Genomic DNA, 26795 nt, shown 5'->3' on the forward strand with positions numbered 1-26795 from the left:
AAAAATTCAATCATACAAGAAAATCTCTTTCATCAATTTTCTATGCCGCTTATCCTCACGAGGGTCGCGGGTATGCTGGAGCCTATCCCAGCTGTCTTCGGACGAGAGGCGGGGTACACTCTGGACTGGCAGCCAGCCAATCACAGGGCACATATAGACAAACAACCATTCACACTCACATTCATACCTATGGACAATTTGGAGTCGCTAATTAACCTAGCATGTTTTTGGAATGTGGGAGGAAATCGGAGTACCCGGAGAAAACACACGCATGCACGGGGAGGATATTTGATATGAAAAAGTTTGGTCAACCGAGCATCGAACATCCACAGGATGTTTTTAACGTGCTATTTTGCACAGCGCCGCCCACAGGTTGCTACGGCGTGATAGCAGAGGTGGGTCAAAACATCATCTCAGGATGGAGGTGGAGGGTTCTCCGGCTCTTATTAGCCCCAATACACAACCGCCTGCCACCCCCCCACCACACTCACTCTCTCTGCTCTCATCCTCCCAACCTCCTCCGCCTCCGTCTTCTTTCGCCCCGGTGCCGTGACGCCAGGATCCACTCTACAGCTGCTCCCCTGTTGATCAATTAAAACCATGCTTTGGTGAAATAATTAGCTGACATTTGCTCCTGCTTAACAAATGTTTCTGTATGAAAGTACAGAGGTGGAGGACAGGCAATGTGTGTGTTGATGCGCACGGGGGAGGAGGGCAAGCTTCTTTTTTAAAATGATTTTCATTTGCAAAAAAAAATAAAAATAAAAAACTCCTTGAATTTCTAAGTAATGTACATCTTTTAATGTAATTATAAGAGGTGGGTCCATCCCTGGAATGTTTGGATGCTAATGCGAGCGCTGATCATTATAGTTAACCGTCGTTTACATAATTAGCCTGTAATTAGCGTCACATTAAGGCAATAATATTGGCATTAAGCAATTAATTAAAAGCAAACATGAACGGTTGTGTTGTTTGTCCGCGCCTCCCTAATCATATTTATTGTCTTTGAGCAAGGCAAATCCAGCCGTCTTGCGCTTCAACTGGCGTCAGCGACGTGCGGTCAGGGGAGCATCAGAATGTCGCCGATAATATCACTTTTGCGGAAATATTTCTTATATGCCACGACTCTCTACAGCCTGTGGAATGTCGCTCATGTCACACGGGAGGCGGCACAGTCCTTGAAGGAGGCTTATCACAGCTGTCCTTCCATAGAGAGGAAAAACATGCATCAGATTACAATTGAGTGCATCCCATAATCAGTTCCCAGTTCCACATGTCCGAAAGGAGTAGGAAGAAGCAAAGCTTATTAAATCCTACCCTTCCATCTGGTAACTTTTACAATCAGTAACTGTTACATTTGTTCACTTCCTGCTTTCCTAATATTTTATTTTATTTTATTTTATTTTATTTTATTTTATTTTATTTTATTTTATTTTATTTTATTTTATTTTATTTTATTTTATTTTATTTTATTTTATTTTATTTTATTTTATTTTAGTTTATTCATTTTTAGTTTAGTTTTATTTAGTACATCAACTGCTTGTATTGTTTCTTGAATTGGCTCATCGTTGTGCATTGTTTGATTTCCTTACTCAATCCATTCCATAGTTTGATTCCACATACTGAAATGCTATGCTAACGCTAACGTACTCCTAGCATAGAAGTGTTTCAAATGTACTTCTTCCCTGAGATCATATTTCTCCTCTCTTGTAGAGAAGTATTGGATGACATTTTTAGCTAATTGGTTATTTTCTATGCATTATTTTAGCTGTTTGAAGATGAACTATATCAGCAAGTTGAAGTATTTATGATTTTAGAAATAAGGAGTTAGTATGTTCTCTGTAGGCGGCATTATGAATTATCCTTACTGGCCTTTTTTGCAGTACATTTAGCGAATGAGTGAAGATTGCTTTTATAGTTATTAGCCCATATTTCCACACAATAAGTAAGATATGGTAGAACCAGAGAGCAATAAAGAGTGTGGAGTGATTTCTGATTGAAAATGATCCAGGGTTGGGATGGAACCTGCAACATCTGTCTTGATAGGGAACAGCATGTGGCGTTCCACCAACAGCGATTGGCAGCCGAGTCGGTGAATTTTGCAATGTTACTCTCTAATTGGTGAGAGAGGTTCACCTGCATGCTCGTGTCATGGCATCAATGAGCATCCTTTGAACATATGGCACCGGGACCGGGAGGGGCGGCGGTGACTGCCAACTTACCCCCTCTGTTGGGTCTGTAGCGGCATGTTCCTGGGAACTGGCCTGAGAGATTAGTGACTGGAGTCATCAAGACAAGGTGCAACAATTTAACGGTCGTTAATCCGCCAATTGGCCCAAAAGTCCTGGTCAGACCGCGACACCGTAGGGGTGGACGGGGTGAAAAGCAGTCGGAATGGAGGCCGGTAATGCAAATTGTCCTGGTGGAGGTGGAGGGAAGACCCAGAACCTGTTGGAGTTACTACAGTCTGTTTCTCCACTGACCTGGGAATGCCTCAGGATCAGTCGGGAAGAGCTGGGAAAAGGACTAGGAGGCAATTCTGAGCTTCTCCGCTTAGGCTGCTTCCCCGGGAGCAAAGTATTGGAGTACTGGTTTGGTTCTAGCTCGGAACACAACAACTAACCTCGGTTAGTTAACCTTAGTTAACCGTTCTTTGCTGTTCTTCGCATCACGACCGATCTGGAGATTCAGGAAGGCAAGCATAAATGTCGGCCGTACAGCTTCCCTAATGGTGGGCGGCTTGTCAGGATTAAGGCAACAACTCACCCCCTCTGTTGGGTCTGTAGCGGCATGTTCCTGGGAACTGGCCTGGGAGATTAGTGACTGGAGTTATCAAGACAAGGTGCAACAATTTAACGGCCGTTAATCCGCCAATTGGCCCAAAAGTCCTGGTCAGACCGCGACACCGTAGGGGTGGACGGGGTGAAAAGCAGTCGGAATGGAGGCCAGTAAGGCAAATTGTCCTGGTGGAGGTGGAGGTGTTCAGGGTAGAAGCGTCTGGGAAGACCCAGAACCTGTTGGAGTTACATCAGTCTCTTTCTCCACTGACCTGGGAATGCCTCAGGATCAGTCAGGAAGAGCTGGGAAAAGGACTAGGAGGCAATTCTGAGCTTCTCCGCTGAGGCTGATTCCCCGGGAGCAAAGTATTGGAGTACTGGTTTGGTTCTAGCTCGGAACAGAACAACTAACCTCAGTTAGTTAACCTTAGTTAACCGTTCTTTGCTGTTCTTCGCATCACGACCGATCTGGAGATTCAGGAAGGCAAGCATAAATGTCGGCCGTACAGCTTCCCTAATGGTGGGCGGCTTGTCAGGATTAAGGCAACAACTCACCCCCTCTGTTGGGTCTGTAGCGGCATGTTCCTGGGAACTGGCCTGGGAGATTAGTGACTGGAGTCATCAAGACAAGGTGCAACAATTTAAGGGTCGTTAATCTGCCAATTGGCCCAAAAGTCCTGGTCCGACCGTGACACCGTAGGGGTGGACGGGGTGAAAAGCAGTCGGAATGGAGGCCGGTAATGCAAATTGTCCTGGTGGAGGTGGAGGGAAGACCCAGAACCTGTTGGAGTTACTACAGTCTGTTTCTCCACTGACCTGGGAATGCCTCAGGATCAGTCGGGAAGAGCTGGGAAAAGGACTAGGAGGCAATTCTGAGCTTCTCCGCTTAGGTTGCTTCCCCGGTAGCAAAGTACCGGAGTACTGGTTTGGTTCTAGCTCGGAACACAACAACTAACCTCGGTTAGTTAACCTTTGTTAACCGTTCTTTGCTGTTCTTCGCATCACGACCGATCTGGAGATTCAGGAAGGCAAGCATAAATGTCGGCCGTACAGCTTCCCTAATGGTGGGCGGCTTGTCAGGATTAAGGCAACAACTCACCCCCTCTGTTGGGTCTTTAGCGGCATGTTCCTGGGAACTGGCCTGGGAGATTAGTGACTGGAGTCATCAAGACAAGGTGCAACAATTTAACGGTCGTTAATCCGCCAATTGGTCCAAAAGTCCTGGTCAGACCACGACACCGTCGGGGTGGACGGGGTGAAAAGCAGTTGGAATGGAGGCCGGTAATGCAAATTGTCCTGGTGGAGGTGGAAGGAAGACCCAGAACCTGTTGGAGTTACTACTGTCTGTTTCTCCACTGACCTGGGAATGCCTCAGGATCAGTCGGGAAGAGCTGGGAAAAGGACTAGGAAGCAATTCTGGCCTTCTCCGCTTAGGCTGCCGCCCCGGTAGCAAATTACTGGAGTACTGGTTTGGTTCTGGCTCGGAACAGAACAACGAACCTCGGTTAGTTAACCTTAGTTAACCGTTCTTTGCTGTTCTTCGCATCACGACCGATCTGGAGATTCAGGAAGGCAAGCATAAATGTCGGCCGTACAGCTTCCCTAATGGGGGGCGGCTTGTCAGGATTAAGGCAACAGGGGTTGTAAAAATCTGGACTTGATGAGGTGACTAGCTTTTCCTCTCAACTGCAACACTTTTACAGATTTAGCCAGCTGCCCGGAACTTCTTCCACTCGTGCCGCCTTGCTTGGTTGCAGCGCTTTCCTTTTGAAGGAGTGCATGCTTGGGTGCCACACGTCCAAGCCCCCCTGACTTCCAGGCTAAATTGGCTGATTTCATTACCATTCAGGTGAAGATTGTGTGTGTCTTCTGAAAAGAGAAAGAGGCAGCAGCTGAGGGATGTCGGTGATGGGAGGAAGAAAGTGCAAAAGGTTTTAAAGCGTTGCTGAAAAGATACCCGCTCGACTCTGGCAGCTAATCCCTGAGGTGGTTAATGAACTTTCTCTCTTAAAGCTCCTTTGCTAATGGATCAGATGCTGTCATCAGCTCTCACTTTGGCCCGTTTCTACCCGACGCTGCACATTTCATGCACATTACCGCCGTGCCTGTAGACAAGCGTGTTGACCTGGTGGCGACGGCTGTGTCATCTACATAAATGTGAATTAGTGATTCATCCGCCAAAAGAAGAAGAAAATGACAAAGTATCTGCTTCTTTTTTTGCTCGGCTATGTGTTTTAGAAAATGAACGGAATCAACAGAAGTCGAATACTGCAGTGCTTCGCTGAACAAAAGCAAGTTTGTTCTTTTTTGTAGTTTAGTTACTGTTTTCCATTTTACTGCACAGGCATGTACTCCGTTTGGTAAGGAAATTCACAGCTTAAAAAATGACAGCAGCTTCCTGTATCAATAAGAATAATATTTCTTTAGATTAACTCATTCTACCCCTTTAGTTCCGACCTTTTTGACACATTTTTCAAGGCACACACAATATTGTGTTCAACGGCTCCGTAAATGTGGAACCAACCAAAAGCAAGATTAGACGCCCGTTTTACAATTTCACGTTTGAAACTAAACTGTGTGCGAGCACGTGTTATTAAATTTTCCTACAATTTGTAACCTTTTGCACGCTACACCTCTCCATGCACTACTACTCCCTCCATGCTCTAAAAATCAAAAGTTTATTTTGTTTTGTTTGTTTGTCATATTACGATTTATTTCATCTCTGAGCTACTAAACTGACAGTAAAATTGCCATGTTTTTCTCTCCATATTTTGACTATTGTAAAATTATATATATTTTTGCTGTTTTTCTATAATTGCTGTTTTTTTGTACTTTTTATTTGTGTCATTTTTCTCATTATGGCTTTATTGCATTACTGTTAATGGTAATTAATGCTTTCATTTTCCAACTACTTCAACTTTCTTCTTGTACTTGTTGTTACGCAATTATTTCATAATATTTTAATTTCATTCTTGTAAAATGTTTCATGTTTTCTTAAGCTTCCATCTATTTAATCTCTCTTCTTGTATTTTTTTTCCTCTGAATTATGACTTTATTGCCATAATATTTTGACTTTGTCACTTTTTCTGCAACCTAAATGTCCAAAATTTACAACCTTATTCATTGTTTTTTTCTTTAAAAAATATGTATTTCTTTATTATGTGAACTTTATGCTCCAAAATCTTTCCTACATTATTGACAGTATTGTAGTAAAATTATGACTTGATACGCCGACCATTTGTGACTTAATATTTTGACAGTTTTGAAAAAAATACTGCTGATTTATTTTTATAGTTTTCTTGCTAAATGATATTTTTTGAATGTGCTGCAGGCCCATAAAAAATGATATTTTTGGAATGTGCTGCAGGCCCATAAAAAACATCAGAGTGCCCCAAATGATCCCTGGGCTGCACCTTGGACCAGAATCTATTCTTCACAGAGACCAAGCCCCTAATCCGTGGCTGTACGATAACCAAGACACATTTTTGGCAATCATAACCAAATCGTACAAAAACTGAGACGAAAACTAATGTTAAATTCCCCGCTAAATTATCACATCTGCTGATGCCTGGAGCTTCCTTAACCATTTTTGATTAAACTCTTTGCCTTGTCGGATTTAATTGTACCCATAAAGCCAAAAAGTAAAAAAAACAACTTTTGACTTTGTCACATTTTCTGCAACCTAAATGTCCAAAATTTACAACGTTATTTTTTTTCTTTAAAGAAGATATTTTTCCCACATTATTGACATTATTGTAGTAAAATTTGACTTTTTCTCTTAATATTTTGACAGTTTTGAAAAAAATACTGCTGATTTATTTTTATAGTTTTCTTGCTAAATGATATTTTTTGAATGTGCTGCAGGCCCATAAAAAATGATATTTTTGGAATGTGCTGCAGGCCCATAAAAAACATGAGAGTGCCGCAAATGACCCCGGGCTGCACCTTGGACACCCCTGGTGTGGAGTGTCCCAACTTCACAGAGACCAAGCCCCCAATGTGTGGCTGTACGATAAACAAGACACATTTTTGGCAATCATAACCAAATCTTACAAAAACGGAGACGAAAACTAATGTTAAATTCCCCGCTAAATTATCACATCTGCTGATGCCTGGAGCTTCCTTAACCATTTTTGATTAAACTCTTTGCCTTGTCGGATTTAATTGTACCCATAAAGCCATAAAAAAAAAACCTTTAGACTTTAGTCACATTTTCTGCAACCTAAATGTCCAAAATTTACAACTTAATTTTTTTTCTTTAAAGAAGATATTTTTCCCACATTATTGACATTATTGTAGTAAAATTGTGACTTTTTCTCTTAATATTTTGACAGTTTTGAAAAAAATACTGCTGATTTATTTTTATAGTTTTCTTGCTAAATGATATTTTTTGAATGTGCTGCAGGCCCATAAAAAAATGATATTTTTGGAATGTGCTGCAGGCCCATAAAAAACATCAGAGTGCCGCAAATGACCCCTGGGCTGCACCTTGGACCAGAATCTAGTCTTCACAGAGACCAAGCCCCTAATGTGTGGCTGTACGATAACCAAGACACATTTTTGGCAATTATAACCAAATCGTACAAAAACTGAGACGAAAACTAATGTTAAATTCCCCGCTAAATTATCACATCTGCTGATGCCTGGAGCTTCCTTAACCATTTTTGATTAAACTCTTTGCCTTGTCGGATTTAATTGTACCCATAAAGCCCCCCCCCAAAAAACAAAAAACCTAACAAACCCAAAACAAAGAGGAACTCATGCTTAAGGAATGACCTCTCAAATACAGTTGGCTGTCAGGAGTGCTTTCTTGCTTGTGAATTACCTTCCTCGGTGTGATTGGAGAGCTTTCTACTGAAAGTGAACAGGCAGGCAGGAAAGAAGACAAAAAAACCACTTGACGTATCCCAAGGCTATTTCTTTTCGCCGCAGACGCAGAGAAACAAAATGAACTCCCCAAGTTCAGGTTGAGGCTTAGCGTAGCCGTGGGCTTCGACCCAGCAATGTGTGTGCATGACTGTGTGCTGCAAAGACACCCCCCCCCATCCACCGCCATCCACCGCCAACACCCCCTCACCTCTCAGAGACGCACACATCTTGCCTTCCTGCAGCACATGAAGTGACAGGACAATTTGCATTACTGGCGTCCGTTCCGATGCACATAAACAAACACGCATGCATGCAATCACATACGTGTTCTTCATCATAACATCATCATTTCACCTTTCAGGTGTTCTCCCGATTGTACATTTGCCTTCGTTTTGGACGTGGCGATAAACGAGGGGAAGCGTCGGTGTTTATACCCGTTTGTAGCCTGTTGTCACGTCGAGTCTGGATCTCTGCGCGAAAGCCTCGGGGTCAGGTGTTAGGTTCAACACTTGCGTGGAAATCGGAATGACCTGTACCGCCTCGGGGCGGCAACACCAAGCACAAGACACAGACGGAGGCGGGGCTCTTACCCTGTGGAATCATGGGTAGAGCCGGGCTCTAATTGTGTCAGATTCAATACAGGAAGATACGTTTACCTTGTTTCCTTCGTGGGAAGGAATGAAAACTGTGGGACTTCGCTTTTCAGTAAGTGTTTGGCGAAAACCGAATTGGACGCCGTTATTTCCGATTTCCTGGAAATCCAATTGCCGTACTTGTCCCGTGACTTATAGTCAGGTGTGACTTACATCAAAGTATGTATATAATTTAATAATACTTTTAATACACTTTCTGCCTGGAAGACCATGTGTCCCGAAGTAATGGGCTACTATGTAATGGAGAATTGTAGTATTTTATTTTTTATTATTTTATATTGTTTCATCTTGCCTTTTTGTAGACTGTACATTTATTTATGCAATACTTTCTAAAATATTTCTTCCTTGAAGACCATCTTAATAATGACCAAGTATACATTTTAAATAATTTAAATACATGTATTTATTTCATTTATTTTGATTTTGTATAAAGTCAATTTATTTATTAAAAATTTCGTAACTAAATCATATTTATGTAGTATTTTACAGTATATTATATTTAACATTTTTTATGCAATAATTTCTGAAATATTTCTACCTTGAAGACCGTCTTAATAATGTGCTAGTATACATTTTTAATAATTTAAATACATGTATTTATTACATTTATTTTAATTTTGTTTAAAGTCATTACATTTATTACAATTTTTAAAATTTCTTAAGTAAATCATATTTATGTAGTATTTTACAGTATATTATATTTAACATTTTTTATGCAATACTTTCCAAAATATTTCTTCCTTGAAGACCGACTTAATAATGTGCAAATATACATTTTAAATAATTTAAATACATATATTTATTACATTTATTTTAATTTTGTTTAAAGTCATTACATTGATTACAATTTTTATAATTTCTTAAGTAAATCATATTTATGTAGTATTTTACAGTATATTATATTTAACATTTTTTATGCAATACTTTCCAAAATATTTCTTCCTTGAAGACCGACTTAATAATGTGCAAATATACATTTTAAATAATTTAAATACATATATTTATTACATTTATTTTAATTTTGTTTAAAGTCATTACATTGATTAAAATTTAAAAAAATTTCTTAACTAAATCATATTCGTGTAGTATATTATATTTAATGTGTACATTATATATTTCATCAACATTTAAGTCATTATATAGTATACATGTCATGAACATTTAATTAATTAAAATTAATTTTAATTTTATTAAAATAAATCTAAAATAAATAAATATTCCAAACGTAAAAAACAACAGCAAAAAGGTGTAAAAAATAATAATTATTTAATAATTATTTCATTTATTATTAATTTATTATTAATTATTGAAGAACATTAAAGCCTTAAATGACCTTGACGGCACTTTTAACACGTGATGTGACCCCTGGTGCGTAAAAACTAATAAAAACATTAAAAATATTATATTTATATTTATTATAAAATAAAAATAAATTTTCAGAGATCCAAAGCAAAGCTGTATTTTGGGGGAAGATTAGGTTAGGTGGAGGGGGATTTATAATTTTATATTAAAATTAAAATTAAAATTAAAATTAAAATTAAAATTAAAATTAAAATTAAAATTAAAATTAAAATTAAAATTAAAATTAAAATTAAAATTAAAATTAAAATTAAAATTAAAATTAAAATATTATAATTAAAATTATTATATAATAAAACAAAATTTTCACACCGAAGCTTAATATTTGTTTTCACATGAATGAAAATCACACCCGTGTATCATTCAATCTCCAAGCTTACTAAGACATAATTAGAGCTAAAATTAATTACTTAACAATTATAGTTACAGATTGCATAACAATGTCTGAAATGTCCCAAAACCCGAACTCATCTGAGGTTAGACTCTCAGAATTTGCAGCTGCATTGAAGTGCGCCAGGAAACATGAACGTCCAGAAGAGAATAGCGTCAGCTCCTCTCCGACCGCCCGCCCGTGACCGATCGATACGCCGACCAAGCGTCCGACACGTTTGCCTCTCTGACAGCGGCAGGCCGGCCGGCACACGCGGGCCAGAAAATAAGTCAAGGGGGGTCTGGAGCGCGCCGGTCCATCATGGCGTGTCACGGCAATGAAATGAGTTGTCAGGAGCCGCCAGATCAATGTTGGACTCGGAAGTGCGCGCGTGTCCAACAAACTTATTACCTCCACCTCGCTGTCACAAATCCAGGCCTGATGCATTACATGTGTTCGCTATTGTGTAGTGTGTGTAAGCGGAACAAAACAGATGGAACACGGGGTGAAAAATGCACTTTCCGCTTCACTCCTCTCCCATATAGCGTTGTACTCTCGCGGGCCGACGCCATTGTCCCGCTGCGCTTTTGTTGGTAAATAGGCATCACTCACTGGTGCTAGAGTGATTTTTTTTCTGTTTAAATGTACAATCCATCAATTTCCAACAAAACCTGTAGACTCATCCCGAGAATTCGCTCATCAGAGGTGCTTAGACCGCACGACGCACTCCGCTGCACAAAGACAAAGCCGAGAATGAAACTGTTTGCCGCCATTGACGTTCCGTTTCCACTCATCTCCCTTCGAGAATGCAATAATGAATATCATTTAAATCAAAACCCGACTCCGCCCCCCCCCTGACTCATTTGATGACCATCGATCATGACATGCTAATTTTTCAAGGCTAATTTCGAAAATGCGGCTCACACGTAACGTCTGGACTTATTAACGCAACCGGCGGCGCCTCAGCCCGTTTGCCCCTGCAGCCCGCGCGGCGCATGATGTGGCCGCTCTGCTCGTGGCAATAATAAATCACCCGCTGACAAGTGCGCCTCTCTCTTAACCTTGGTGGACCGAGAATCAAAGACCCCCTTCAAATAACGCCTGATTACGCGATTGGCATCGATCATCGCTCTTGTCTTTGTCGGTGAGGAGGCGCTTATTTCACCGCTTTCACCGCAAAACAAATAAAACCCGAGGTAATGACTTTTGTTTAGGAACTCAGAAATCGTCATCAAACAGAAAAATTGTATCTGAAAAAACGCATTCAGTTGAACCTCAGTTTGCATGTTTTTCTGTATAATTATTACAAAATTTAAAATTTAAAATTTAAAATTTAAAATTTAAAATTTAAAATTTAAAATTTAAAGTTTAAAATTTAAAATTTAAAATTTAAAATTTAAAATTTAAAATTTAAAATTTAAAATTTAAAATTTAAAATTTAAAATTTAAAATAAAATGACTTTTGTTTAGGAACTCAGAAATCGTCAACAAACAGAAAAATTATATTTGAAAAAACGCATCCAGTTGAACCTCAGTTTGCATGTTTTTCTGTATAATTATTACAAAATTAAAAATTAACAATTAAAAATTAAAAATAAGATAAAATAAAATGACTTTTGTTTAGGAACTCAGAAATCGTCAACAAACAGAAAAATTGAACTGTGTTCTTATCACAAAGCGTTATTTTTAGCAGCTTATTAGCATGTTCATACAGTGGAAACTTTGTTATGATGTAAAAAATGTACGGCAAAACTTTGCATACAGTTTTTGGTTAACGGACAATATGGCACATGTTTTTTTGTATAATTATTAAAAAATAAAAATAAAAATAAAAATAAAAATAAAAATAAAAATAAAAATAAAAATAAAAATAAAAATAAAAATAAAAATAAAAATAAAAATAAAAATAAAAATAAAAATTTAAAATTTAAAATTTAAAATTTAAAATAAAATAAAATGAAATTTTGATTACAAAACGTCACTGTTAGCAGCCCATTAACTTGCTTATACAGTTTTGCCTCAGTTATATTTTGTGTTACCTGATTAGCATGTTTTATTCATATATTTATTTATTTTTATAACAAACATTTTCAGAGTCTGTTTAAATACATTTTTCAGTGCGTCTTGTTGTGTTTCAACTGTATTTTTAGCACACAAAGGTCCCTGTTAGCAGCCTAACCAAAGCGCTAACAGGGAATGTTAGCATGTTTTTCAGATAATGTAAAAAAGTATTTTTATGCTTAGCACACAAAGTGTGTGTCTTTTGTTGTTTTTATACACCTTTTGAGTCAAATTCTGAATGTATTATTAGCACAAAACGTCCTTGTTAGCAGCCTTTTAGCTTCCTCATACAGTGGAATTTTTTGGTTAGCATGTTTTATAGTTAAGGTTTGTGTATTAATGTTTACATCAGTACTTTTCCTCAGTTTATGGACATTTTCCTGTTGGCATAAATTTATTATTTTTTTCATTACAAAACAGCTTTCTCAATCAATGGCACCTCACTTAGCGTGTGTTTTTTACGGTTAACGTCAAAAATTTACATTTTCCGGTTAGCGTACAATACGGTGTTGAATGAGTCCAACTGTGTCCAACAAAATGTCCTTGTTTTAGCGTTTTAGCTTTTATGTTAAAACGTTAGCGGAAAAAAAATTAGCTATATAAGATCCTCTTAAGCAGGGGTGCAAAAACATGCTAGCAGCTTTCTCAATCAATGGCGCCTCACTTAGCGTGCGTTTTTTCCAGCTAACATCAAAAATTTACTGCAATAATATACCACCCCTGGGAATCCGATTATATATTCATTTGGATTGGCACTTTTCTTTCGGAATGAGGTGTATACAAAGGTTAGATTATTTCCGATTGAGCAAATAATCCGAAAGGAATTGGAATATTTGGGTCCATGTAAACGTGGCTAGTGATTGACTCTGCAGTTCTTTGCTAGCCAACACAGTTACACCACAAGTCTATGCTGTTCTTATTGATCACAGTTCCAATAAATCCCACAATGGAGCCAAAGAAAAATGCAGTTTGCTGCATTTTGATACAAATTCAAGAAATAATTCATAGCTTAAACCAAGTTTTCGTATCAAAACCTAATTTTGATTAGCATCTCAAAGAAAAACAACAGTCAGGCAGCTGAACAATCCTGCAATCCTCAGCGGAGTTTGTGTGATTTGTCATCCTGACTGCATCCAGCCAGCCATGGCGGCCAAAGGGACCCACGGGTGCTACCTCAGGTCGGGCGCACTTCCCGCCTGTCAGTGTTACTCACAGAGGTTTTGAATGCAGCGTGACAGGTGCCAATCTGCGGTGCTGGGGCGATAACGGTGTCGCCCGGTCGGCGCTTTGAGGCAACCTCGCCAAGCGCCTTTACAGATGCCAAACCAAACACTCGTGTGGGAATAACAATAATGCGTTTTTTGTGAGTCCCGCACACTTTAGACTTGATTTATGAGCTCTGAGTGGAAGTGATAACCTGTTTCACGCTTGGCTGGAGTTTAGCTTTTTTTTTTCCTTGCGTTTGGGTGACATTTACCTTGCTGTCACACATTTTGCAGCCGAGCTGGTGATGATTGTGACATTCTGTCGGCTGCGGAGACAACACTGCGAGCGTTTCACCTCTTCATGTTGTCGCCGTTTGTACTTTGTGTTTGTGTATTGTCCGGCACCTGAAGACCACCTCCTTCCTGTTTACAAACTCTAGCACTGTACGGCTAGCTAGCTAGGAGGTGTGTAGCAGTGACAAAAAGCAGAAAAATAACACAAAATAAATATCAATATTTGTCCATTGAATTGTATTCTAAATGTATTATATATTCCTATGCTGTTTTGTAGTTGAATTAGCCAAAATACAGGCACATTTTGCCAGTATTAAGCATGTTCAAGCATAAAAATGGCTAAATATATGCAAATAGAAGGCATTCACAAACATTTTCAGGTAATATTTTGAGTACATTTTCCAGCGCGTCTTCTTGTGTTATTAATCTAATTGTGTTCCAACTGTATTTTTAGCACACAAAGGTCCCTGTTAGCAATTTAACCAGAGCGCTAACAAGGGATGTTAGCATGTTTTTCAGATAATGTAAAAACGTTTTTTTATGCTTAGCACACAAAGTGTGTGTCTTTTGTTGTTTTTATACACCTTTTGAGTCCAATTCTTAATGTATTATTAGCGCAAAACGTCCTTGTTAGCAGCCTTTTAGCTTCCTCATACAGTGGAATGCTACGGTTAGCATGTTTTACAGTTAAGGTTTGTGTGTTAATGTTAACATAAATTGTTGGCATAAATTGTTGGCATAAATGATTATTTTTTTTTCATTACAAAACTTGCTAGCAGCTTTCTTAATTAATGGCGCCTCACTTAGCGTGTGTTTTTTATGGTTAACGTAAAAAATTTACATTTTCCGGTTAGCATACAATACGGTGTTGCATGAGTCCAACTGTATCCAACAAAATGTCCTTGTTAGCAGCCTTTTAGCTTTTATGTTAAAATGTTAGCGGAATTTTTTTTAGCTATATAAGATCCTCTTAAGCAGGGGTCTCAAACATGCGGCCCGCAGGCAAAATGTGACCCGCAGGACACTAGTTTGAGGGCAAGTTTGATATGGATGCTGTATGGTATCATGTACCCAGAAAAAATTATCACGTTTGATTAATATTCATGTTAAATGTTAAATAACTGTTAATAGTTATCCTCCCTATTCGTGTGGAAGTGGTAAGTTTTGGGCTATTTCAGTTGAAAGGAAATAACTCGAAGGCTACCGTTTAGGTCGCTAGCTCTCTAGTTTGCGAGTTAGCATGTGTCTCAAGACCCTGCAGTTGCGCAATATGTTGTAAATAAAAAAAAGTATAAATGTGACTATAGTCGTGTTTTGTCATGTCGACAGGGCTCTAATAATGTTTTGTTAATTTTAATGAAAAAATAATTTGTCTACCCACCAATTATATGTGGTTTCTTAAGTTTTTATTATTTGCCGTTTTATTATTATTATTATTATTATTATATTTATTTATTACTGATTGATCTTCTTTATTCTTGATTTATTTATTTTTCATCTTATTTTGTGCAGAAAAATAAAAATTAAGATATTTGAGAACAGTGGAATGTTTTATCAGAGCTTTTATTATAGAAAATCGGAACCAAAGCACTGAAAAATTTTGTATATTTTTCTGTTTTTAATAAATGCGTTTTTTTTTTTTTTTTGGAAAACCCGATGCGACCCAGCCTTGCCCAGACCTTAGCTCCAGTGGCCGCCAGGTAAATTGACTTTGAGACCCCTGCTCTTAAGAAATGTCTGAGAACCAGATACCGTCATCCAAAGATCCATACCCAACTTCAGAGTCAGGTACAATAGGTTCCTTAGCCCTTTCTGTATAGGAACTACCACCAAATTATATAAAGTCGGTGGCCTTTTTCTGCTGAAGAGTGGAACACTGAACATGGAAACTGAAACAGATGTGATTCCAATCTTTCTGAAGATAGGAACGAAGAAGTAGGGTTCGAGCATCTGTCCGCTACACCCAAGATGCACGGTGTTTATTTTGGTAGTTTCTTTGAGTTCCTGAGGTAAATTCAGGGTAAGTCAACGTGTGTTTAATAGATGGCCTTGCTTGTTTCTTTCCTGCTTGCCAAGCTGAATTTCTACCTAACGAGGCGCGGCTTTGAAACGGTTCGAATGCGTGAAAACGCGAGTGTGTGTGTGTGTGTGTGTAACGGTCGCCGCCGATTTCCTTCCATCTCAGCACTATTTCCCTTAGAAGCTTTTCGACTCCTCCCACTCAGTGGAGGTCAATTTGTCTTGCGGACAGGATTCCATATTTTTCTCATCCCAGGTAGCCGTTCTTTGAGGTTACCCCTCCCTTGCCCACATGCCCGCCCCCGGCTCACTATAAAATAAACCCCTTGCAGAATCTTACCTACTGAATTGTGTTTTCTGCTTGTGTATCTATGGAGAACCTGAAGGAAGCGCGCTCAAAAATGGGGGGGGCAGCAGCAGGGGAACGATGATTGAGTGCGGCCTTTTACGAGGCGTTTTTCTCTCTCGCCGTTGTCTACCTTGCACCAGCGGGGTCCCCGGTGGCCACCGGCACGATCAATACTACACAAGAGTTGAATTAGAGCCCGCATCCACCTTAGTGGAGGACCTGAAATCCCTTGAACGTTGACTTTTTTTTTTTTTTTTTTTTTTCCACCGAGTTAACCAATAAGTGGAGGAAATGAGAGGGAAAAGAGCAGCTGTCTTTCCTGTTTCTTATCTACGCTACTTCCCCCCCCACACACCCCACTCATCTCACTGTCTCTTTTCCTCATGCTGGCGTTTTGCTCGTGGCGCCCGCAACCCTCACTATCTGTTTTGCCTTAAAAGAGGCACTTGAGCATAAATGAAATGCACAATTAGCAGATATCCAGAAGAAATGGGACACTCTCATGAGCAAGGCATGCATGCATGTGTGAGCACACACACACACACACATACACACACACACTTATTTAATTGAATTATGTGTTCTCATTGACATGACGTTTGCCTCAACAGCTTACGGGTGCAAATATTTTTTTTTTTTTAGAAATATAATCTATTTACACTGAATATAGAATATGTATTTTATTCAGGATTTATTAAGTTTACACACTGATTTCAGATATTTATTGTTTTTCGCAGTTCCAATCTGACCCCACCCCCCTAAGATTCCATTATGCTGCAACCGCAACAATTCGCACAAATTCTCCCGCAAACCATGTGACACCTCTTAATTTTCATGTTAGCGCTCCAAAGTGTATGTTAACTGTCTGACCAATGAAATGCCTCCATTCCTTTGGTGTCCCACTGAAGGCCCAGGGGCCAGGTTGGGCCTGCCGGATCGTTTTACGTGGCCCACGAAATCCTTGAAATGACACACGTTAAAAATATCTGTTTTGCTATTTTTTTGTTTTTTTTAATGAATTAATCTTGATTAATTACCATTAGTAACTATGTCTGAAATTTACCAATTTTTACTTTATTTATGACAAAAGGACAGGATGACAAACATAATGAATATGTCAATCAAGCTAAAAGATACCACACTTTAAACTTTGTTATGATGAGAAATAATGGGTTGCGTTCAAAGACATCACTTCATTTACGATAAATGTATATGTTTTCAGTGTATTTTCCCGCATGTTTAGATGATGAAAATGGATAGGAATATCCACTTAATAATTTTCTTTATTTTCCTGTTTACTGTATTTATACACAACCACACGCATTATGAAGTTATTGTTACAAAGCTACAAAAAAATGAATGGAATTAAAGAAAAAAAATACCACCGTTATTTTTGATAATCCTATTTTTTAAAAATATATTTCTTATCTGTAAATTATAATCAGCAAAATTATGATTGCAATTGAAATAAATTACTTTTCAAAAATATTCTAATTTATTCAGATGTGCTTGTATTTCTTAAAAAAATTGCATTGCGTTTCCTCTCACAGGGCACATATAGACAAACAACCATTCACACTCACATTCATACCTATGGACAATTTGGAGTGGCTAATTAACCTAGCATGTTTTTGGAATGTGGGAGGAAACCGGAGTACCCAGAGAAAACCCACACATGCACGGGGAGAACATGCAAACTCCACACAGAGATGACCGAGGGTGGAATTGAACGCCGGTCTCCTAGCTGTGAAGTCTACGTGCTAACCACTCGTCCGCCATGCAGCCCCTATATGCTACTATTCATTCATTCATTCATTTTCTACTGCTTATCCTCACGAGGGTCGTGGGGGTTGCTGGATTCTCTCCCAGCTGACTTCAGGCAAGAGGCGGGGTACACCCTGGACTGGTGGCCAGCCAATCACAGGGCACATATAGACAAACAACCATTCACACTCACATTCATACCTATGGACAAAAGAGTCCAATCTTTATTTTTTAAACATTTTTAAATAAAAAATTTATTTATTTATTTATTTATTTATTTATTTATTTATTTATTTATTTATTTATTTATTTATTTATTTATTTATTTATCTATTTATTTATTTATTTATTTATTTACGTATTTACTTACTTATTTATTTACTTATTTACTTATTTACTTATTTACTTATTTACTTATTTACTTATTTACTTATTTATGTATTTACTTACTTATTTATTTACTTTCTTATTTATTTACTTACTTACTTATTTACTTATTTATTTACCCAGGCCCACATATTTTTAAACATTTTTAAATTAAAAATGTATTTATTTATTAATTTATTAATTTATTTATTTATTTATTTATTTATTTATTTATTTATTTATTTATTTATTTATTTATTTATTTATTTATTTAGTTATTTAGTTAGTTAGTTAGTTAGTTATTATTTACCCAGGCCCACATGGGAAAAACATGTCCAAAAATAAAATAAAATAAAATAAAATAAAATAAAATAAAATAAAATAAAATAAAATAAAATAAAATAAAATAAAATAAAATAAAATAAAATAAAATAAAATAAAATAAAATAAAATAAAATAAAATAAAATAAAATGATGCCCACAAAAAAATAAAAGTGTCCAATCTTTATTTTTCATGCAGAAGATGCATTTTTATCATTATTATTTCATTATTATTGTTTAGTTCTGATGCTTATATTCACTTATGTGCACTTTTCATTTTTCATTGAGAAAGTTTTCAATTGAATTTGGAAATCAAACGCATGATAAAAATGAGTTAATAGTACTGTTTTGTCTTTCAAGGACACGGCCAACAGAACCAGCAGTTCCGGCGTCTGCACCTGGAACCCATTGAATCAGGTAGCTGTATTTTTGTTGCACACACACCAACACACACCAACACACACCAACACACACACAAACGCATGCCAGGCCCCTCTGGCGGATCAATAGAAGGCACTCAGTGCAGCTGACGCCCTTTCACACCTGATACTTCTCCTAAACACCCCCTCCCTCGGCAGACACACTCCAACCTGGCGAGGGACCAACTCCACGGCGCGGGGGGAATTACTCGGTGTTGTGTGGAGTGATGTCTCACAGGATTACAGGTACTTAGCTCCCATTATGTCTGCTCTATTACCTGCTTGCAGCCTCCACGTGCGTCTGTGTGCACAACAATCCCTCCCGCTGGCGCACTACTTTTTTCACTCCCCCACGTGTGAGAGATGCACTTACTTAACACACGCCGACTCTTCTATTTAACACAGGAGGCGAGCGCGCTTACCTTGCTGCGAATACGCTCATTTTCCAATTAAACGTCGTACACGTTTTGTTCTCCTCCACACCTGCAGACAAATTACCTCCCGGTTGCTCATTTCACCTCCGCTACAAAACACTCGTTACAAGTGCCGAGAGGTAAGCGGATGCGACTGACAGTCAGACAACGGGCTGCTCGGAGCGCTGAGAGGTTAATTACCCTTAACAGATGTACCTGTGTAGGTTTCACCTCCTCCTCCACCTCCTCCATACAACCTGCACTTATCACAGTTACCATCTCACCACAGCCACTGAAGGGCTTTAATTGGAAGATTAGAGTGTTTTAGCTATCGATTTCATGCCCTCTCTGTTTAGTTTTGAGCCGCCCTAAAGTGCAACGCTATTTCTCAGCCTCCGGGGGTGCTGTGTTGTGCAATTTGCTGCATGTCGGCGTACTAGAAAAGTAAAGAAACAATTTGGTGTAATGGATGTAGCGGATAGCATGTTGGTCACACAGTCAAACTGGGTTCAAATCCCCGCGTGGGCATCTCTCTGTGGATTTGACACCCACGTGGGTGTGGGTTTACTCCAGTTTCCTACCACATTCCCAACACATTCTTATTAAGTTCATCAAAAAATCTTGTACAATCGTGCAGTAAACCGTGCAATAACAAGCAATATGAAACTTGACTTGTATTACCTTGCATTACCTTGTATTACCTTGTCTTAGTGTGCTTTTGTACTACTTTTGCTGTTATAAAACTTGGAGTTTCTCCTTGGGGGACTAATGAAGGCATCCATCCATCCATCCTTTTCTAGGCGATAGGCGGGGTACACCCCGGACTGGTGGCCAGCCAATCACAGGTCACATATAGACAAACAACCATTCACACTCACATTCATACCGATGGACAATTTGGAGTCGCTAATTAACCTAGCATGTTTTTGGAATGGGGCATCTGTTGAAAACTTTTCAACATGTATGTCGTCACTCCGTGTTAACACGTGTGTATTGATGGGCAATTACTAGATTAGACATACACACACACAGACACACACTCAACCTTTTATGTCATGTTCCACATGACAAGGTTGGACGTTAGTTTTTGTTTTTTTGGTTTTCTGTTTCCTGTTTGGCACAAAGTGTAGCTGCTTTCCTGTGAGCGGGTGCAGCGGTACCTGTTTAGATAGAAATCTAACAGGTAATATAGATAGTAATCAGGTTAGATAGTAATGAGGTAAAATACATAGATAGTAATCTGATAGGTAATCTAACGTGTCAATCATTCCTGACAATCATGACAATGAAATTTACCAGTTTTTGCAAAGACGTTTTGTATACTGTATTTCGAGGATAAAAAAAAAAAAACAAATCCCAGGTTTATGATGTACATGGAAAAAGTATGGTACTTGAACTTTGGCTCTTGAGCTGTTTTTCATTTTTTTGCATTTTTAGTTTATTATTCCAAATATTTCAACTTCATAAATTTTCCTCTTGTAATGATGTAGTTCAGATGCAGAAGACAGGCTTGGATGGAGGGGATTGATTTGCTGTAGCGACCCCTGAAGGGAAAAGCCCAAACAGAAAGAAGAAGATATTTTGACTTTATTTCCATAATTTTAGATGTTTTTACATGAAAATGACCAATGTATTATTCTTTGGTTTGTCATGTTACATCTTAAAAAAATATATATTTATTTTTCCCTTTAATAGTTCAGGTCTAGGTTACTATAATGACATTATTTTCTGTAAAAAAAATTATGTAAAGTTTATTTTAGTAAAATTTCAACTCTTAGAAAAATACTTTTTCTCTCATTAAATTAAAATTTTCTGTTGTTATTTTTGTTCAACAACATATTATAGGATATCCCTAGTTACCCCACCAAAAACTGTACAGGTATTGTACCAGAAGTTGAGTAATATGTATACCAAACATCCCTACAATTGTTATAATAATAATAATTAGGGATGTTCGATAACATTGAGCAACCAACATTAAAAGCTTTTAAATTATGTTAGCGGTGCTCGCTAACTTAGCATGTTGGAATTACAGTTTTGCCTTTGGATTTGCAATGCCTGCTAGCATCGGTATCATATAAAATATCGAACATTAAGTCTGGACAATATTAGTTATCGCTAAAACAGCAAATATTTAAAATATTAAAGCATTGTTCATAAAAATGATTACTTAAAATTAGTTAAAATTACTTACAATTTATTAAAAATTATAAAAATGTATTAATATTTATTAAAATGTATTAAAATTTATTTAAAATTTATTAAAAAATTATTAAAATTTATTAAAATTTATTAAAATTTATTAAAATTTATTAAAATTAAAAAGTAGTAACATACAGTAAATCTTTTCATTGGTTGTTAGGCTTTGCAGTGTTGACAGTACATGGAGAAGATAAGATGATCCCATCATATAAAAAAAATTTAACCACTGCACCCAATGCATAATAAGAGCAACATTATGCATATTTGCACAGAAAAAAACAGTCCCGCATGCTCGATCACATGTCCATTAACGAGGCGTTAAGGGGTCCCAGAGGTTGCATTTCATCAGGAATCAACAACCTGCGATAAATACCAAACACCTTCCCTTTCTTTGTGCCGTCAAACCGCGACCATCTGGGCCCCGGCCCGCAAAAATAGACTCACAAGCGTTGATAACAATTAGTAGTAGCTGCGCTCAGGGACTCGCATCAAGCCACCTGATTTTCCTAGCCAATACTGGTCGCATACCCGCCGCCCCAACGCTGCCACCAGTTAGCTATCAATAGCGAGACACCTGTTTCCTGCCGGTGCCAGCGAGGCCGTCTAAAGCTGCACCTGTATGTGCTTATACGAGTGTTTGCGCGAATGGGCCCGCTGCGCTGCTAGCAAGCGGCGCTAATGCAATCACAGGAAAAAACAGGGAGCACTTGACGAGCGTGAGATGAGCCAACGGTGGTGCAACGGCGCTCGTGGAAATGTGAGTCAGGATGCAAATGTTTCAAAAGGGAGCACTCCAAAGGAAACTCTTTTGATCCTGAAGTACTCCAAATGATGATGATTGGTTTGCATGGTTTCCAGTGGCGCAAGAGTGAAAGGGACAATTATCCCGAATTGTCCCGAAGTCTTTAGTCCAGATGCTTTGTAACGCCGGCAACAGTCTCCATGTGACTCGGCTTTCTTTGGAGCAAACGCAACGAAACAAACGTTGTCTTTGCTTTGTACCGGCACGTGCACAATGTCAAGAACACACTGGAGAGGCAGCAGGCCGACCAGTCAATCCATCACAGCTAGCCGAGCGTTTCCTCCCCGCTGAACGGGAGCCAGAGTGGCAAACGGCAGCGTCAAGCATGGAAGGGCGGAAGATTAATGCCAACGCAGTGTTTCCACGTTTGCGGCCAAAGTGTTATTGATTCGATTTCGGAGGGGTGAGAAAAGGTTAGCATTCGCCGGGCCGTGGTTTGAGGTCAAGCGGCGGGAGGAGCGACGGACCCCTCCCTTGCTTCGTGCTGGCCCACTGAAGCACTCAACCAGGAAATGGAGACCGATGTCAGATAGGCACCGAGTGATGTTCTGTCCTTTGCCCCACCCGCATGTGTGAAGTAGCTGCTCACCGGCTATTGGGTGTCACATGCACTCACACCTTGGCGGGGAGAGTGGTACGGGCGGCGGATGATGGCAAACGGTGGTTGCAAAACGGCCAGTGTCGCATATCTCCTTCAAGGTCACGTTTGTAGGTCAGGGTTTGACTTTGTTTAATAATTGAACTGATAGAACCTGGGTTTTCGAACACTACGGTTTTTGGATTACTAAGTTTTTTAGTTGTAAATATTTAAAACCTGAATCCTCGTACTTCGGTACGTGACAAAAATAAAAATAAAAATAATGTAAAAAATTTTTAAAAAATTGAAAAAGTAAAAGAAAAAAAAATTAAAATTAAAATTAATAAAATAAAATAAAAAAATACTCAAATTATATTGGGAAAGCAGGAAGTGAACAAATGTAACAGTTTGTAACATTTGACCAAACAGTCTTACAGTTCTATGGAAGTTATTTTACATGTGAGGGATTGGGATGTGAGGGGTTTTACGTGAACCACTGATGAACCGTCTGGACCTGAACAAGTCCGGTCTGTTTCAGTAAAGGATCCAAACCAACTGAGAAGGATCTTTGCATTTTGGTGGTACTGACTATCTGGAGGGATTTGGAAGCGGAAAAAATGGGAGTGAGACTATAAGCAATTTACTGCAAATGAAAATGTTTTACAAGCAGCAAAATAAGGGCTGCACGGTCAAGAGTGGTTAGCATGGAGGCCTCACAGCCTAGTGACCCTAGTTCAATTCCACCCTCGGCCATGTCTGTGTGGAGTTTGCATGTTCTCCCCATGCATGCATGTTTTTTTTCCAGGTACTCCGGTTTCCTCCCACATTCCAAAAACATGCTAGGTTAATTAGCGACTCCAAATTGTCCATAAGTATGAATGTGGCAGCTGGGATAGGCTCCAGCACCCCCGTGACCCTTGTGAGGATCAGCGGTACAAAATGAATGAATCGGATACCCCATGATAACAGATTTTTTAAACATAATTCAACACATTTACTCTTACAGTAGCACCTTGGTTAAAGTATGCCCCAGTTAGAGTGTATGTTAACCAAAATTTTTGCTAAAATGTTGCCTCTGTTTGTATCCAAAGTAGCGTCTAAACATTTTGAGTCAGAGTACATGTGCAGAATCAGCAGCTGAGTAAAAAAAAAAAAAAAAAAGGCAAAATTTTTCCATCAGGTACCCAAGATCACACTCACAGCCCCTCCTCACCTACCAGTCTACGCCACTGACAGAGAGGGAAGGTGGCGTTGTCGTATGACAGTAATTAACGGCTGACAAATATATCCCCTCCTTAACATGAGGTGGGAAGTCTCAAAAGCCGGATTTATTCATGAATTCAGCAGCCAGACTTAAACCTGAGGAACGAGCTCGATCAGATGCTTAGCTTTTTGTCAGTTTTTCGGAGGAGAACATCGCAAGGATGCGGGCAAGACATTGGCAGTTGCTGCAAAAGAGATATTCGCCTTCCGGGATGGTTCCAAGAATTGGAAAAAAAAAAGTCGTTGTACTTTACAATTGTACCTTGTCACCCCCTCCCCTCGCTTGCCGTGTTGCCCAGCCAAATGGTGCCTGCTTATTTAAAACCATCTAAACGTGTGAAGCAGGTGGTGTACAATGCACTCTTGTTGTTATTTGGTTCATGCAGTCAAGATGGCAGGTTTCATAATGCCTTCATAGCAGGGAGAATCTGCGCTCCACTGCCAAGAAATATTTAGTTACAAGCCAAAACGGAGCAGCGGCCTGTGTCTTGTACCTTTTTTTATGTACAAGTACATGTGAGGGAAGGAGATCGCTCATGGTGGGGTCGTCAGACACCTTCTCATGTCACATAAAAAAAATATGAGTACAGTTCAATTTAGTTAATGCACAAAATAGAAAATATTGTGTTTCCTTAAAAATGTCAGATGGAAACCAAAACATATGAAAATTCAGGCAAATTAAATTAATCCGTTCGAGACACCCAAAAATATGACCAAAAAAAAAATTGTATATCCTGACAAAATTATGAATGGATGGAGGGCTGCACGGTGGTCGAGTGGTTAGCGCGCAGACCTCACAACTCGGAGACCAGGGTTTAATTCCACTCTCGGCCATCTCTGCGTGGAGTTTGCATGTTCTCGTGGGTTTTCTCCGGGGACTCCGGTTTCCTCCCACATTCCCAAAACATGCTAGCTTAATTAGCGACTCCAAATTGTCCATAGGTATGAATGTGAGTGTGAATGGTTGTTTGTCTATAGTATGTGCCCTGTGATTGGCTGGCAACCAGTCCAGGGTGTACCCCACCTCTCACCCAAAGACAGCTGGGATAGGCTCCAGCACCCCCGCGACACTCATGAGGAAAAGTGGTAGAAAATGAATGGATGGATGGATGGATGGATGGAACTTCCCGTACGTCCAAGTGACATCAAATTCAAATTGATTGCACTCGCAACTTTTTTTGGCCCCATGGTGGGTTATTTAGCAGTCCCACTCAATATAAAACGCAGAGGTGGGAGAAAGTCAATGTTTTGCAAGACTCAAGTCTTTATTCCCAAGCCTCAAGCCAAGACCACATGGGTCAAGTCAAGTCAAGTCAAGTCCAAAGTCGTAGCCTTGCAATAAGCACAGTTAAGCACAAAATAAATGATCTTCGGTAGCATCTTGACACATCCCGGCGATAACCACCGCCACTCTACCGCAGTTCTAAAAACCTGATTTTGGAAAGATGCATTCAAAGAAGTCATTTCTGTGAGAACTTTTGGTGACTTTCTGCTAATGACATAATAGTCATGTTGCTCGATTACTTTGAATTGGGGGGCACATTTTACGCAAGACACTAAATCATCACATTAAGGTCCTGGGTCATTGATGTCAAAGTCCAAGTTGACTTCTAATGTCAAGTCAAGTGCAAAGTCATCAAAATCGAGACCGGAGTCCATAGCTCTGCTTGTCAGTCAGCAGAACGTAGGGTGCTTTATTTTGGCACTCCGTTTTGTCGAATGATAAAACTAAAATTTCAGACAAAAATCGAATCATACAAAAACGAGGTGTTCGACAACCGAGGTTTGACTGGACCGACACATTGCAACGATGGAGAAACGGACCTCCCCCAAAGCTACACTTCCTATGGAGAATGGGAGGTGTCCCTGTGTGTAAATACAGTAGAGCGCGTACTTGCAAATTAGATTCATGCTAACAGTGCATCACATCAAACCTGACACATCTGCCCTTTAGAGTGACATTTCTGTCCTGGTGAAGCTTCTGGCGTCTGCGGAGGAACCCAAACAGAACTCGTCGCTCATCCATACCTTCAAAGAAGCTCAGGGATGTCAGGAGGCCTAAGCTCCCAATATGGACACACTATGGACGTGCAGTCGGGTGGGGGGGCAAGAAAAGAAAACAAGCTTACAGTTGTGAACATCCAACGTTTTGGCATGACTACTATTTGATAAATTTACTGAACAAAGTCGACAATCTACCTTGAGAGTTTGTTTTCTCTGCTTTAGCTGGGAGGTGTCACCCCAATGGCGTTGATTACGTAATTGAACCTGAACTACAAAAGCTAGTTCATCACAGGTGCCGCCACTATAAATGTCATTTTTCCGTCTTTACAGTTCTCTTCCAAAAATCAAACAACATGGAGCGTAACTAAAATAAAATAATGTGACACTATGTGACAAAAATATATTTTTTAAATATAATAATAATAATAACTTAAATAGTAATACAATAATACAATAATAATACAATAATAAACAAATAATAATAATAATAATAATAAAAAATAAAAAATAAAAAATACAAAATACAAAATACAAAATACAAAATACAAAATACAAAATACAAAATACAAAATACAAAATACAAAATAAAAAATACAAAATACAAAATACAAAATTAAAATTAATAAAATAAAGTAAAAAAAACTTATATTAGGAAAGCAGGAAGTGAAATGTAACTGTTACTGTTACTGATTTATTTAATTTTTAATT

At 38.7% G+C, this 26795-nt stretch overlaps 1 long non-coding RNA gene across 1 annotated transcript in view; it reads left to right on the forward strand.

Annotated features, from left to right (window-relative positions):
* The window catches only part of LOC131104614 (uncharacterized), a 289804-nt gene extending 263551 nt beyond the window's left edge, over positions 1–26253 (forward strand). The window contains exons 3-5 of the long non-coding RNA XR_009119806.1: positions 18768–18824; positions 18986–19072; positions 26038–26253. This is a non-coding gene — a long non-coding RNA (uncharacterized LOC131104614). The remainder of the gene's footprint in view (positions 1–18767; positions 18825–18985; positions 19073–26037) is intronic.
* The last annotated feature ends 542 nt before the right edge of the window (positions 26254–26795 follow it).

This window comes from Doryrhamphus excisus, chromosome 16 (assembly GCF_030265055.1).
Source record: "Doryrhamphus excisus isolate RoL2022-K1 chromosome 16, RoL_Dexc_1.0, whole genome shotgun sequence".
In the NCBI taxonomy this organism is placed as follows: Eukaryota; Metazoa; Chordata; class Actinopteri; order Syngnathiformes; family Syngnathidae; genus Doryrhamphus; species Doryrhamphus excisus.